The sequence below is a fragment of the Erpetoichthys calabaricus genome, chromosome 1 (assembly GCF_900747795.2).
Source record: "Erpetoichthys calabaricus chromosome 1, fErpCal1.3, whole genome shotgun sequence".
Classification (NCBI taxonomy): domain Eukaryota; kingdom Metazoa; phylum Chordata; class Cladistia; order Polypteriformes; family Polypteridae; genus Erpetoichthys; species Erpetoichthys calabaricus.
The window spans coordinates 293,248,474-293,262,984 of record NC_041394.2 but is presented as its reverse complement, the minus strand read 5'-3'; the positions used below and the strand labels follow the sequence as shown (position 1 = coordinate 293,262,984).

Genomic DNA, 14,511 nt, shown 5'->3' with positions numbered 1-14,511 from the left:
AAAATGCAAATGTATAGCATCTTTTCAAACAAAGTTTAAATTCTTTTTCAAGATCATTAGAATACAGCTAATGCTTTAGGCATTTAAAATATAATATTAAAGTATTATTTGTTCCATAGTGAGTTGGGTCTGGATAATAAATGACTTTAAGTTTTTGCACACATTATGCTTACAAAAATTAGTCTTAGGGTTAGAGTTAGTCTGGGGATGGCCTGAAAATGATAATCTCAATTATTTGACCCTTTTTATCAATCATTGAACTTGTCTCAACTATTTTATGAATGTAAATTTTAGGATCGTGTAATCTAAATATACTGGTTAAATAATAAATACAAATTTTACCTAAACGATTTTAAATACCTGTTAACAAGAGATACTATATGTGTAATTCCTGGATAGTCATTTTATATCTTTTGTCTTAATAAGGATTTTCTCTAAATAAATATTAGTGTTCCTCAATATATTTGTTAAGAACTATGTTTGTAACATAGACAGTCTGTAAGTGTGTCATTAGTATGTCGTCTAACTTAAATGAACCCTCTGTTTAGCTTACTGGGTATCAGTGTTCATCTAATGTGAAATAATCCATTACTAGTCTCTAGGATTGTGTATATTCACACTGATTAGGACTGTCATGGAGGACATACAGTATCTCACAAAAGTGAGTACACCCGTCACATTTTTGTAAATATTTTATTATATCTTTTCATGGGACAACACTGAAGATATGGCACTTTGATACAATGTAAAGTAATCAGTGTGCAGCTTGTATAACAGTGTAAATTTGCTGTTCCCTCAAAATAACTCAACACACGCCCATTAATATCTAAACTGCTGGGAACAACAGTGAGTACGCCTCTAAGTGAAAAATGTCCAAATTGTGCCCAAAGTGCCAATATTTTGTGTGGCCACCATTATTTTCCAGCACTGCCTTAACTCTCTTAGGCATGGAGTAAACATGAGCTTCACAGGTTGCCACTGGAATCCTCTTCCACTCCTCCATGACGACATCACAGAGCTGGTGGATGTTAGAGACCTTGAGCTCCTCCACCTTCTGTTTGAGGATGCCCCACAGATGCTCAATAGGGTTTAGGTCTGGAGACATGCTTGGCTAGTCCAGCACCTTTACCCTCAGTTTCTTTAGCAAGGCAGTGGTCATCTTGGAGGTGTGTTTGGGGTCATTATCATGTTGGAATACTGCCCTGCAGCCCAGTATCCAAAGGGAGGGGATCATGCTCTGCTTCAGTATGTCACAGTACATGTTGGCATTCATGGTTCCCTCAATGAACTGTAACTCCCCAGTGCCGGCAGTACTCATGCAGCCCCAAACCATGACACTTCCACCACCATTCCTGACTGTACGCAAGACAAACTAGTCTTTGTACTCCTCACCTGGTTGCCACCACACACACTTGACACCATCTGAACCAAATAAGTTTATCTTGGTCTCATCAGACCACAGGACATGGTTCCAGTAATCCATGTCCTTAGTCTGCTTGTCTTCAGCAAACTGTTTGCAGGCTTTCTTGTGCATCATCTTTAGAAGAGGCTTCCTTCTGGGACGACAGCCATGCAGACCAATTTGATGCAGTGTGCGGTGTATGGTCTGAGCACTGACAGGCTGAACCCCACCCCTTCAACCTCAGCAGCAATGCTGGCAGCACTCATACGTCTATTTTCAAAAGACAACCTCTGGATATGACGCTGAGCACGGGCACTCAACTTCTTTGGTCGACCATGGCGAGGCCTGTTCTGAGTAGAACCTGTCCCTTTAAACCGCTGTATGGTCTTGGCCACCGTGCTGCAGCTCAGTTTCAGGGTGTTGGCAATATTTTTACAGCCTCGGCCATCTTTATGAAGAGCAATAATTCTTTTTTTCAGATCCTCAGAGAGTTCTTTGCCATGAGGTGCCATGTTGAACTTCCAGTGACCAGTATGAGAGAGTGTGAGAGCGATAACACCAAATTTAACACACCTGCTCCCCATTCACACCTGAGACCTTGTTAACACTAAAGACTCACATGACACCAGGGAGGGAAAATGGCTAATTGGGCACAATTTGGACATTTTTCTCTTAGGGGTGAACTCACTTTTGTTGCCAGCGGTTTAGATATTAATGGCTGTGTGTTGAGTTATTTTGAGGGGACAGCAAATTTACACTGTTATACAAGTTGTACACTGACTACTTTACATTGGATCAAAGTGTCATAGCTTCAGTGTTGTCCCATGAAAAGATATAATAAAATATTTACAAAAATGTGAGGGGTGTACTCACTTTGTGAGATACTGCAGCTACTTGCAGGATCTGCTGATGTAAGAAAAAACATTGTGCTTAGTCATATGAATGATGAGCCATATTAAAGAGATTAGATGTTTTAATTTGATGTCCCACAGTAGAGTAAGGCTTTTGATTAGCATACTATTACGTCAGCACAATGAAAGCATAATTTATTTCTATCTCGAGATCAATGCATTGTTAACAGACATGTTGAGAGAAACGACCAAATGAGAAGAAGCCAAACTATGTTGTTATTCATATGTTAGTCCATCTGGAAAACAAATAATTAGGAAAGGATGAATTGGAAACTAATTAACTGTTTAAAACCTAATTTCAGATGTGATCCATTAATTGTATTTTATTATTGCTAACAATTTTCTTCTGTTGTTTAAGAAAATAAAATGTGCTGATTCCACATTTCTCAAATGCAAACTTAAGTAATGAAAGTCAAGTTCAATTGAGAATATCTGATAGCCTGGAGAAAAATTTAAATGCTTGGAAATTTGAGAATTATACCCTCAAAAAGTGATTTGTGATAAGTGAACCAGCAGATATAGGAATTGTGGGCAAGAAAGGTGAGTGAATTGCAGTGGTAATGCTCGGCATGTCCCTAATAGACAGAGAAAGAGAAATGCCCTGACAGTGGTAATACATTTTGTTATGCCAGTGTAGGAGAAATGGTGCCACCAAACCCAAACATGCTCTATATGTGCACAGGATATCTTTGAAGTGAAAGAGACAGGGATATCTAGACAAAAAAAGAGTAAAAGGTGACCTTCAAAGATATAGTTATTCCTCTAAGAAACAACAGACAAACAGAAAGCTCCCAAGATGCCTGACCGTACTTAATGACTGGAATTTGGTCATGGAGATCTCCATCCTGGCATGGATTGGCTCAAGAAAGTGGGGAGTGAGAGGCAGGTGTTACCTTAGGCCCAATGTGAGTTGAGGGAGACTTCAAATTGGCATGGGCTGTGGACAAGGAAGAGGGGAATGAGGCCAGGTGTGAGAGACAGGAGCAGTAGCAGCACTGTGAGATGGGGTATTGGCTTCTGTATGAGCCACGGCCCTTTTGAAGCCCACTATTTTCTGCCAGTTTTCATTTTCTTTTTGTTTTTTCCTTGGTTCCAGCCAAGGAGCTACTACTACACTGATATAGGCCTACTTTTATTTAGCAATTAAAAGACAATGGGATTTGTTTTTTGAAGAATATCAGTCTCACCAGGATTGCTGCGGTTACCAGTTTGAAAACTCAGCAGCACCTTTTAGCTTATCATGGTGAAATGAGCTGATGACTAACAGTGACACAGAAAAACATGTTATGTACAGGAAGGACAACATTAGTCATAAAAGCCTTTAATTTGGCCTCTAATGATTCAATGGTCAGTCATGTAATACAGCTTTTCTTTTTGACCAGTTTATTCAGGTGTCTATAGTGACCTTTATAATAAAAGCAACTAATTGTCAACTTAACCAGCTTTCTTAGGATGATTGACCTTCTCATCCAAACCTTTTATAATTTAGCTATAGATAGAAACATGCTGTTGAATTTTTTGCTCATATACTCTAAGCATTCCCATTGGTTAAATAGAGGAAAAATGTCAAGTCAAAGCACTGTCCATGTGATGTACTAAATTTGTTCTAAGATCTGATGTTAGATGACTAGACTCTACTCTAAGTAGGGAAAAACACCAAAATGCACTTAAAGTATACCTTAGTGAGAAAAAAGAAAAAGAAAATGACTGAACCGGTATCTACTTTTAGTAAATAAAACATGCACCTAGGGTACTATATTACTGCTCTTAAAATAAAATATTGTTAACTTATGTATACATCAGTTTTGTCTTTCCTTCAAAACCTTTTTGTGTTACTGCTATTAAAATGAGTTATAATGAAATGCTTATGTGAAGCAATCTAATTGAGCATCCCTGCCATCTGCCCTGTCCCTCCTCCTACTTAATCATTATTCTTTACACAAAACTGTCAGCATGACCTGCCTTAATGGAACATTTTTAGATTTGTGTAATAGACTATGTCTGTTTATAGAATTTGGTGTTCAGGCCCAGATTACATGGCTTACTGGTTAAAGCTATGGACTGTAATGCACAAAGTGACACTCATTCCTCAGCTCTTGCACATCATATGACCCTGAGGGGGCCACTTAACCTGACCTATTAGAAGCAATAGTACAGTATGCTTAGGATTTGTAAGTTACCTTGAATTAAAATATAAGCAAATTAATATAATAAAATGTAAATGTGTAGGGCCTGAAAGGCTTCAGTAAATTATCAATGATAAGTCTGTTCACATTTTAAAAAAATGTTTAAGTTATCCATTTTTGAACACTTAATTCATATAGGAGCACACTAATCCTGTTAAAATGGCAGCAATCAGAGATACAATCAAAGAGCGAAACATAAACAGAGCCATAATTGTTAGTAGCAGTGAAGTTCAATCAATATTCATTGCATCACTGTAGTTTGCACACATATGAAATATTTGTTCATATACACTCTCTCTTATAATATGTTATTAACATTGTGTTACAGTGCTTGATTTTCCTTTTTATTATATTCTTGCCGTTTTTTCGTTATTGGTGCTATATTAGCCTGAGAAAGTTCTTTAAGCAAAAGGGGCAATGTCCTAAACACTGATTGGATTATTTCACCTAAACAATTTTATCTTAAAGTTATAAAAATTGCTTCTATAACCAGAACTTTCAGACCCCCAGAATTGCTGAGACCAGAGGTTAGCTTTAAAAAATTTTAAATTAACAGCAGATCAACTCAACTAACATAGAAAGAGCAAGAGAGGTTGAATGTCCTGTTAGAACAATATTCACTCTGCCAATATACAGTATTATTGGTGATTTCATGTAGAACCTAATGTGATTTTACACTGAATCATTATTTAGTACAAGCTAAGCATAAAATTATTTGTGTTATGATTATTTTTGTTGTTGGTTTGGTTATTGTGTTGCCTTTGTGCCAATGCATTGAGAATTACTCTCCACAGTGTGTTTTCCAGCGTTAAACCTGGTCTATTCGTGTAGACAACTCTTCCTGCTGGATAAAATGCTAGAAATTATTTTTTGTACAACATTTTAAAAGAAACCACAAGTAGCAACAAGGTACAATGTTTAGAATATTACAGTAATAACACAGCACAATTACATAGACACTCAAACTCATTTATAAATGGTCAATCGACCTAGTTCACACATTTTTGGTATCCACTGGTAGGGAATAATTTATATATTTAAGGCTAACATGGTTTGTGCATGAGAGTTTTTTGATATGCAGTGTACATTAAAAAGAAATATATAGTATTTGTCTTAGAAATAGCATGAAAAGCAGAATGTTCCAGGAGGTGGTTCAAGAAACTGGCTGATGTCATATTCTTTTATGCACCCAGAAAAACTTGCCAGTTGTCACATAAACAGTTTGTCATAAAAGAATAAGAGCTGATCCTAACAAATATTGAAGAACAAGAATGTAATAGAAAAGAGACTTTTATTTGGGTATGTTTTATTTGGTATGTAAGCCAATGAACTAATCAGAGTGTATGCAATCTAGTGAACTAATCAGAGTAAGCATTAATTCAGCAATGTTATACAGATTCAGTTATCATAAGTATGGGTCTCTGTCTTTGCTCTGTGAAGATTCGTGATGGAGAGTATCCCTTTCCATGAAGAGATAATTAAAGACACAATGAACAAGCTTCCTCCTGCCCGGTTCTTCAGGTTAATTGTTTAAATATGTCTGGTTTCTAATTCAAAGAGGTCCTAAGCGAGGACAAATTTCTTTCTTTAATATATTTCCAATTTATTTCTTCTCACCACCTTCTTCATTCTGTCTCTGTATTTTTTTTTTTGTTTTGTAAGCTTGGATAAAAGCAAAGATCAATTTAGGCATAATTTAGACTTAATATCATGTATTATATGCTGTTCTTTTGGTTGTAGCAATTTACTGAGACATTTTAAAATTAATTTGCCTGTGTTTTGTCCTTGTGCCTCCCTGTCAATCAGGTATTAGCAACTCAAATCCCAGGAGTGACCCTTTGGCCTACTGACACAAAGCACTGAACTGTAAACCACAAAATTGCTACTTCAGGCCAAATTACTAATTCACTGATCGAATTTGAGTCCATTGATGTTTTAAGTAGCAAAGTGACACTTAATAATGATTTGTTTAATTGTAGGTTCGAGACTGTTTTGGTTAAAAGCATTATTTAAAAAAAAATAATGAACGATCAGAGCAGTGATAGATCCAATAGGCACTCAAACATGTGTATGCTAAGTTAATTGAAAAATTTAAATTGGCCAATATAAGTGGATGTAACTCCTTCAGGGTTTATTTATACCTTGTGCCCTGTACTGGAATAGCCACATTGAGAAAAAAAATGAATAAGTTAGTGACTGAGTACATTTTTGAAAGAAATAGCATAACTTCCATAACTCTTGCTCTTGCATTCATTATGTTATTTTATTAGAAACGTCTGTAGTATGGTAGAAGCAGCAAAGAATCAGCATAAATGATTGTTGGACCTTGTCATAAGGACAGTCGTTAAACAGACTGCTACAAGTGCACTGATACAAGTCTGTAAGCCAAAAAGCTTGCATAATTCTAAGTTGAAAGTATAACTCAGTAACAACCAAATTAAAGAGAAAAACAATATAAATAGGTTTATGTAAAGTTTTTATGGGTCTTTGCAATGAACAAATTCCAACAGTAGCTGTAACCAGAGTGGGTGGATGTGAAAAGATGGTTGTACATATTTGGAGAGGTTACTGAAATAGACTAACAAAAGCAGGTACTGCACATGGAAGTCAAGAAGATAAAAAAGGAACAAATACATGAACTGGTGGATCTGTAATTACTGCAGTGCAAACAGGATCAGGTGGTTCACTGAGAGTTGTATAATACCTTGGCTTTGGTGACTCAAGATTGGCAGCAAGACTTGTTGGGATATGTGTCTTGAAGAATTTAGTGGTATAAACATTAACAGGTGGCTTAACACAGTCCGGAGCAGATACAGATTTGGGTACAGCAATGACTTGAGACGTCAGTGTGAGAGCTTGGAGCAGTTTTATTGAAATTTGAAAGAACAAACTAACATGCTCCACCTTATTTTTCAAAATGTGTAATGCTTGAGGCCTTGCGCCCTGTGTTGGCTGGAATTGGCTCCAGTAGACCCCCGTGACCCTGTAGTTAGGATATAGCGGGTTGGATAATGGATGGATGGATGTAATGCTTGAGGTTGCAGTGCATTAATTATGGCCTCAGGGTTTGAGCACAAATAAGTCTTCCATTGTTTTTACCATCTTATAATCCTGGTTTTCATTAACCAGAACTTCAACTAGGTCAATCATTTTACTGATTTTTGTCTAATTCTTTATTTAAATCCCAAACTTCATCAATTGACTTTATTTTACATATACTTATAGTTACTGCAATCCTGCTTGTATTACTATCCAAATCTATTACATTAGTATCTAAGAACATATTGTTTATCCAGGTTATGGCTTCCATGGTTCTTTGTTTTAGACTACCTCAACGTTCTGTTATGATTCTGCTTGTTCAAAATCTCAGAAAAGGTGTCTGTCTCAAAAAAACACAAGCCAGGCCCGTCCAACTCAGTTCTGCTCCAACTGCTTGGGCCCAAACTCAAGAAGCAGGTTTTGGGCCTTCACATACCCAAAAGATGGGTAAAGGCCTTAAAGACAAAAAGCATCTTTCATAGAGGGAGAAGAAAATTTGTAAAAGAAACACTGCCCCAAGATAATCAAACAAGGGTCCTTAAAAAGTTAACTGTTTATTGTAAGCATTCAAGAGAAAATGGGGGTAAGCACAAATAAAAAAAAACAAACAGAACAAAATAGGTGTGCCCGAGAGGGAATAAATGAATAAATCAAAGATTCTCTGACTAGAATAGTGTTGTGAATTGGAGCCAATAGTATGGCAAAAAGGTATCTGAGGCCTTCAAACTGTCCATAAAACAGGCCAGGAATCTTCCTTGGCCAGCCCAGAATAGACCTACTTTAGACAGGCTTGGCCCTGACGACTACCTGCCAGCTTCTGCCCTAGCAGGCCCCAAAAAGGGCAGCTTTGAAAGTTCAAAAAGACTATAAAAGTCCCAGAGTATACAAACCCATATACTCTAGGTGAGAAACTGTGCTACAAAGAATGTTTGTAAAGAAAATTATTTATTGAAAAAATAGGAAAATATAACAAAATGCTTTAAAGAGCAAAAAGAGGCTAAATGGATTTGCCTAAAAAGGAAATTCAAGAAACAAGTCCACAGTACATAAATGCAAACAAAATGGAAGTTCATAAAAAGTCATAGTTCAAAAATGACAATAAAACATACATAAGTACATAATAAGCAGTATCTTAATTTGTTAGCAGGAGCCTAAACAAGGAAATATGATAAGAAAGTAAAAGAAGCAAAGCTCAAGACAGGAAACATCCTCAGTGCTAGAACAGCTATATTAACATCTGCTTCTCATTAGGTACTGCTGAGTCACCAAGCTGCATTATTAGGTGTCCCCTCCCCTGAGGCTCCACATAAAGGAGAACACATGCATGCATAAACATAATGCGAAAAAGATAGATAATTAATAAATAGCATAATATTAAGTACGCAAAAAACTTATTTAAAACTTGTTGAAAACATCAAAAGCATCTATATATATAATTCACTAAGGCAAGATGCAAGACAGAGCCACGCCCGCCAACTCACAGAGCCCCGCCCACCAACAATTCACTAAGCAGCCGACCATGGCACGCAAGACAGAGACCATGGGATACGCAAGACAGAGCCACGCCCGCCAACTCACAGAGCCCCGCCCACCACCTCTAAGACCATGGGATACGCATGACAGAGCCCCGCCCGCCTACTCTAACCCTCCTCCCGCATCATGGGATACGCATGACAGAGCCCCGCCCACCAACTCTAACCCTCCTCCCACTTCCACCCTCGCTCTCGAGGCATGCGCACTGCCTGCTCATGTGCCATTATGCAACACCTCACCAAACACTGCCTCAGTCGCTTTCGTCTCTGCTACAGTCCACATGCACCTCTGAGCCACGTTGACTTTTCATTGTTCTTTTCGGTTCCGGCTGCTTTTCTATATATAATCCACCAAGTCACCCGACCATGGGATACGCACGCACGCAAGACAGAGCCTCGCCCGCCAACTCTAACCCTCCTCCCGCGTCATGGGATACGCACAACAGAGCCCCGCCCGCCAACTCTAACCCTCCTCCTGCATTCACCACAATGTACTGGAGTGTAAGACTATCGCAGCTGCTACCTCACAAACTGTCCTTATTCCCCGGATATCCCTGACCCCATCAGATTCAAATTTGCCTTTTACTTTTACACGCAGACAATTTCTTGTTAGATTGGCCTTTGCAATGACAATTAATAAGGCACAGGGCCAAACTTTCAAAACAATATGCTTGTATCTGCCAAACCCAGTTTTCAGTCACGGGCAATTGTATGTTGCTCTCTCCAGAGTTCCATCTTTCATTCACTCACAGTCGTATCCTCAAACCCACCCCATTTGGACAACTGTGTTTTTCAGGAAGTGTTCACCCATCAATACATAATTATGTGGCGTATGCTACGCCACGGGTTGGCTAGTTGTCTATAATACAATATACAAAATCATTTTCTAAAGACAACAAAAAGGTTAAATATGAAGAAAAATAATTGAGCTAAGGATGAAAGCCTGATTGAAACATAACATGTGACATTATTCCTTGGCATCACTGTTGACACATGTGCTTAGTAACAGATGTAGTTGCTGTCAATAACATGGAAATGCCCATGAAAACAATGCCTAAAATGATTCACTTCTTGTTGTTATTGTGAAAATGATGATAAATATTAATCATGGCAAAAATTAAAAAAAACATATGATTCCAAAACAGAAATACATTAATAAGAATGTCCTTTAATAAGAACCTCAGATACGAATGAATGTTTTCTGCCTCCAAGTAAAGTAAATTAGCAGCTACAAGCACTTCTGATCTTCGCTGCAACACTTTTTAGTCCAAAAATTAAGTAAAATGAATCAAAACATTATGTAATTTCTCCTGACAGTCCAAATTGTAAGGTAATGTTCTCTGGTTATTTAAGGTAAGAAAGGAATCAGAAAGAGGTTAGGAAGACAAATAGATCAATGGGAGCATGTAACCTTTGTTAACATGAGCACATTGTGACTCTACTGTACACTGTGTGAAGTGCCAGCTCTTAAAATTGCTGTGTCATGGTATCATGTGCTCATGTGCCTGGCAAAGGACATCATAACAGTGGAGTCTATGAAATCATAACAGACTATGGCGCCACTCATGAAGAAAATAACGACAAAAATGGCAAAGTGGTGACATTGCAGACATAATTATTAAATGTAAATAAATGTTTACACAATTATATTCCAACAGTAAAAATTATAAATCATAATTCATGGTGCCTACATAGTATTCATGACAACTTTATGCACTGTCAAACCATTGCACTGTAGATTCTGGTTTTATTTTTTTTTATTGCACTTAGTCTAAGCACACATGCACTTAAGGTACAGTTTTACTTTTATAACTTAACAAGTTATTATTGGAAAAATCTTCAACAGTGTGTTGCCCTAGAAACTTGTCACATGAATGAGGAATAATAATAATTAGGTGTGGAGAAAATAATTCAGGTTGCTGGTTGTGCTTCTTTTCATTGATATTTTACTGAAATGTTTTATCGAGTTTTGAGTGAAAATGTACATATTACAAGAAGCACAAAATTCTCAAAGACAGTTTTTTTGCATTTACAATTATTTGCTTTGCAGACACTTTTATCCAAGATGACTTACACAAGAGGTCAACATAATCAAGTAAACATCAGTCTGGGAAACAGTTTATGACACAAGTGTTACAGAGCAAGGTTACAAAATTGATCACTACAAGTGAAGAGCTTCGAACAAAATTCAAGCTAGTTACTCTTCTTTGGTTACAAAGCCATTATTAATTAGACACTTCAATGAACAAAGAGTGCAAATGTTTCTTAGACACATTGAGGGAGTCAGACGTTTGAATGGTAGTGAGCAGCTCGCTCCATCAGCCAGGAGCTACACACGAAAGCAGTCTGGATTGAGATTTGTTGCCCTGCAGAGATGGCATCACCAGGCATCACTCCTCAGCAGGCCTGAGTGAATAAGGAGCATAGGAACTCGGTGTCTGAAGTGTCTTCATATATATATAAGTGCTGACTTTATGAACTACTTTGTAGGGTGGCATCAAGGATACATGTATACTGTTTTTGCGTTTTCTTCTCTCTGTTTCTTATATTATGCTGGTTTATGTTCCTATTATGTTGAATGTACTTCAGTTTTTTGATGCCTATACTGTCATATCTCTCATTATTGACTTTGTTGGTTGGTTGATTGTCATGCCCCCTGTGGATGGGTATTATTGTGTTGTCTTAAATATCTTGTATAGGCAGGCATAGAAGATTGGTGAGGGAATATTAGTTATAGTTTGTTGACTGATTTTGTGGGGTTTTTTTGTGTTGGTTTAAAGGAGGTGATAATGGAAGGGAAAAAAACAGTGTCAACTGTTGGCTGCAGTAATAAGGCTCTAAAGAGTGGTCAGGCTTCAAGATGAAGCTTCATCTGGTGGGTTGCTCATACCCAGATGAGATGCCTTTTCCTGGGAGCGCCCTGCTGTTATACCCACTATATTGGAAGGGGCAGAGTCATTTGCCAGTTTTGGGCATCTTCTCTAAGCTGTGGGTGGAAAGAGAGACAAGAGAGTTAGTGATCGCTCCTCCGAATGTACCAGGGTGGTTGAGCTTATATCTGACAAGCCTGGAAGGTGACCCTCTAATGCCTATGTGTACCAACTTTTTTTTTTGACAGTTCTGAATTTTATAACCATCATCATTCCCAATCCACACTAAATATCATTTTTTATTTGTTTTTTTCCCTCAATTACAAGTTATTTTGTTCCCTTTCTAATCATAAATGTGCACTCTTACAGTTTTATTTTCTGTCACTCATGTTGCATATTGCACATTGGAAAGTCAGTACCTGTCCACTTCAAAACTCTGTTTTAAAAAACTCATGCATGTTAGAAGATATTATTTTTATTAATTCTGGTTCAAAGGATTACATATTTCTTTGGTGGGGCTGTTAACCAGAAAATGGCCAATTTTAAAATTACTTTAAAATAATTAATCTATACTAATTAATAAAAGGCAAAGCCCTCACTGACTGACTGACTGACTGACTGACTGACTCACTCATCACTAATTGTCCAACTTCCCGTGTAGGTGGAAGGCTGAAATTTGGCAGGCTGATTCCTTACAGCTTACTTACAAAAGTTAGGCAGGTTTCATTTCGAAATTCAACGCGTAATGGTCATAACTGGAACCTCTTTTTTCACAATATACTGTAATGGACGGCAGCTCGATGGCCGTGGGAGGAGGAGTTGAGTGTCACGTCATCACACCTCCCACGTAATCACGTGAAAAGACTGTGAACGCAGTAGGGACAAATGAAGGAGGAGCCGCAAACAGCGAAGAACAAAAAGTTCATTAAACAATTGAGAAGGGAGCGAGTGAAGCATACAAGCATGTTCATAAGAGAAACAAACCACGGTGTAAAACGTAAGTTTAAATTAAGTTTATAGAAACGCTCCCGCTGCGGATTGCAATAACGTGAAAAGACTGTGAATGCAGTAGGGACAAATGAAGGAGGAGCCGCAAACAGCGAAGAACAAAAAATTCATTAAACAATTGAGAAGGGAGCGAGTGAAGCATACAAGCATGTTCATAAGGGAAACAAAGCACGGTGTAAAACGTAAGTTTAAATTAAGTTTATAGAAGCGCTCCCGCTGCGGATTGCAATAACATATTCGCGAGATAAAAGTTTAATGAGAAGACACGAGGTATAAACGAACCACACGCCGTAGCGCAACGTTAGGGGCAACAGTTTCAACCATTCTATGATCTGCTTCTCGCAACTGAAAGACGGCACATGGCGGATGTTAGCCCACTTGCTGACCGCAACGTTAGGGGCTTCAACTCTGGCGCTGACGATATTCGATTCTCGAGAGGGGATGCAGTGAGTGTGTATGCCTGATGAGCCCAGAATTAAGGAGAAACACGTGTCGCATACTCTTTGCATTATTTGAAAGTAAACTATTAAAACCATTCTATGATCAGCTTCTGGGAACAGAAAGAGGGCACGTGGCGGATGTAAGGCGACTTCCTGACCAACCACAAGCATAACCTGGCAGGTAACCATCCATACAGTCAGATTGTGATTCAGAAAACGAATGCCATGAATTTAATTACCACGATCTACATACTGTCAAATAAACGAAACACATGCCGTAGCGGGACAGCTGTGAAAAGCGAGGTTCACAAAAAAAACAGATCCTTAACAAATTGTTATTGGTATATTTTCGATCCGTTTAAAAAGGTTTTATTTTCTTCTTAAAAAATTAAAAGCAGTACTTCGCCGCAACGAAGCGCGAGAATTTGGCTATATATATCTGCTTCTCACAATTAAAAGAGGGCACGTGGCGGATTTTAGACGACTTCATGACCAAACATAAGTGTTACCTGCCAGGTAGGGTTACCACTTTTAATACAAAAAAATAAGGGACGCATACTGCAGCGGGTGCCACATCCCAGTGCCAACACTTTGCAGACTCTACTTAAAAGACCCGCCCTCCTCACTGGACAGTTAAAAAGACCAATCAAACTAACGATGACATCAAGTATTACCCAATGAAAAGTAGGAAAGGAGGCATCTTCATAAAATGCGTGTGGGATGATTTGCATGAGACGCTGCTTTAAAAAAAATGATAAAAAAAATACGGGACAAATCCCGTCCCGTATTGATTCAAAACGGGACGCGCAATTTCATTCTCAAATACGGGACGATTCCGTATTTTAAAGGATGGGTGGCAACCCTACAGTGCCAGGTAACCACCCATACAATCAGATTGTGATTCAGACTAGGAATGCAATGAATGTAATTACCCCAATCTACATACAAGGCGAAAGTCTTGCAACATTCAAAGATGATGGGTTGGGATAAGTACACCATAGAACATAAAAGAGCTTATGAAGCCTTGAACCGAAAAAAGCAAGATCTCAGAGATCGTAAAAAAACAAATAGGAGGTAATGTCGTTTTACTCGCTGTAGATTTTAGTCAAACATTACCAGTTAT

General features: G+C 38.1%; 1 protein-coding gene across 4 annotated transcripts in view; it reads left to right on the top strand.

The window, feature by feature from the left end:
• Positions 1-14,511, top strand: part of anks1b (ankyrin repeat and sterile alpha motif domain containing 1B) — a 1,280,504-nt gene that overhangs the window by 718,770 nt on the left and 547,223 nt on the right. The gene's annotated exons all lie outside the window — the stretch shown is intronic.